At 36.2% G+C, this 2,432-nt stretch overlaps 1 pseudogene; it reads left to right on the top strand.

The window, feature by feature from the left end:
* The first annotated feature begins 886 nt into the window (after positions 1–886).
* LOC705156 (mitochondrial import receptor subunit TOM6 homolog pseudogene) lies at positions 887–1,275 on the top strand (annotated as a pseudogene).
* The last annotated feature ends 1,157 nt before the right edge of the window (positions 1,276–2,432 follow it).

Here is a 2,432-nt window from a genome sequence, read left to right as displayed (position 1 = left end):
GTGATTTAGAATATTTATGAAATTCACAATAATAATTATTCAAATAAATTTTTCCTTATTCTTAAGAACTACTTGAACATGTTATGAGTAGTTATCAGTGTTGGCTAATAGCTGCTAGTGTTAAATATATCACGAATGCAATATTCATTCATTCTATAAGTATTCACAAAGCATCTCCTCTGTGCAAAATGCTGTGCTGGAGAGGAAGTAAACAGATGGATAAGACGTATACTCTTGCCTTCCAATCAAATAGGAGAAGGAAGACAAGCACGTAATTAAGTTTCACAGGAGAAAGAAATAGATTAAATTTTCCAGATCAAAGAAGGGAGGATTTGTATTTTTCCTCATCATGACAGATGGAGAAGTGAGGGACGCACCATAGGGAATTTAAAAATTCGATTTGTACAAGATTTTACTGGTAAGAATATGAACTTCCAAAAACCTGGAAAAGAACATTCTCAGCAAAGAACACAACACGAGCAAAGCAATGCTATGGTAGTAAACAAGACTGTGTGCTTGCCAAAAATGGGTCATTTGTACTGGGAGAGAGAACTGCAGGGTGGTGGGAGGGTGGTAAGCTATGGAAGAAAAGTTCAGAGAGGTATACTGGGCCTATTGTGGAGTGCCTGGCATGGCAAACTTCTTATTTGAACATATTTAATGACAAGCTAGAAAACGTTGAACTTTTTTTATTTTTAAAATATCAAGGTTCTCTTTCAAGTACTGTTGCTAATTATTGTGATTCAATGAACTAATAGTAAAATAATAACTACAATTTGAGAGCTACCATGTGCCAGCTACTGTGCTAAATATATTACATGATTTAACCCATTTAATCTTCACAAGGCTGAGACTATTATTTGGCCTCATTTTTCATGGGAAGCTGCCTACTATGGCTTCCAGCGGGGTCCCGGTGAGCGCTGCTGGCTCGGCTAATGAAACTCCCGAAATACTGGACAACGTGGGAGATTGGCTTCGGGGCGTCTACCGCTTTGCCACTGATAGGAATGACTTCCGGAGGAACTTGATACTAAATTTGGGAAGCTTTGTTGCGGGAGTTGGGCTGGCCGGGAACTTGAGATTGACCTCATGGCACCTCAGCTAGGGGTGTAGCCGAATAGACAAATGGAATCCTGTGCTGAACCCGAATCTTCCAAAAAACAGCCTACAATCTGTGACCACCACAAGATGTGCCCTGATGGCAGCTGAAGTTTGTTTCAGATGGGCACTTTTCTTCCCTCTCCCTGCCTAGTTTCCTTTTGTTCCTTGAGTCCACGCAGAATTCTATTCTCTAGTCAGCAGACAGGCTTAAGCTGAAGTATTGCCTCTGTTCTATAAAGTTCTGTACATAGTTCCCAAGCTTCTCAGGGGGTGATCTTTGCTCTTGTCCTGAGAAATAACAGTGCTGTTTTAACAAACATTTAAAATAAATATCGTACACACAAAAAAAAAAAAAAAAGAAAAAAGAAAATGTGGAGGCTACTTGGGCAGACAAATAGCATGCATGAGGTCAGGGGGTGGTTAAGTAGCTGAGCTGTAACTTGGCCTGTGGTCCATCAGATTCCCAGTTTCATGCTGTTATCCACCACACCACAGTATTTCTTGGCATTTGTACAAAGTAACACAAGACACTTAGAAAATTGCCATTTTTTTTCTACTGTATTTAATGGGAAGAAGTGTCTGGGCTAGTTTCAACCATCAATTTTTCATGTAACAATTTATGTGACAACACTGATATATATCTTTGAAACCGCCTTGCAAATATGTCTTAAAAATAATTCCCCTAAACATATATTTTCTAGACATTTATAATGTATTTGAAAATTAAAATATTGATTTAACTCATGCACCTTGATGATCATCTTGCTTCATGGAATTACAATTTTAGAATGCATACATTATTCTTCCTCCAGAGGGGAAAACGCAATCAGGCAAAGACCTCTGGCCACACACAAATTCTGTTCAGTTCCTTTTTATAATTTAAATAATAAAAATAAAAATATATTCTGGAATAGAGTCCTTAAAAAAACAATATTTTTTAAAGTATTTTCTAGTTGTCTCCTTTTGTTTCTCAAACATTTTTTATTACCAATCAATCAGAAAATCACAATGTATGATTCTGCTTTATCTACATTGATCAAATAAGTAGTTTTTTTTTTTTTTTTTTACTGGTTTATAATGTGTGATCAGTTTACAAATACAACCCCATTGAAGATTCCCACATAAAAGAACTAGAAATAAAATGCTTAGAGTGTTAATCAAGTAACTATATAATCTAGTTATTTTTATACCCTATATTAGGAAAACAGGAACTTTTCTCCAGAAGAAAAAAAAAAAAAAGCAAAACACTTTCCATGTCTAATTATGGTAAGCAAGGCAGAGATAATCACAGTCAATGTGATAAGTGACAGGAGTTTGTATTTACTTGGCAT

The sequence above is a fragment of the Macaca mulatta genome, chromosome 5 (genome assembly GCF_049350105.2).
Source record: "Macaca mulatta isolate MMU2019108-1 chromosome 5, T2T-MMU8v2.0, whole genome shotgun sequence".
In the NCBI taxonomy this organism is placed as follows: domain Eukaryota; kingdom Metazoa; phylum Chordata; class Mammalia; order Primates; family Cercopithecidae; genus Macaca; species Macaca mulatta.
The sequence above is the reverse complement of the archived record's forward strand: the minus strand, read 5'-3'. Positions and strand labels throughout refer to the sequence as shown.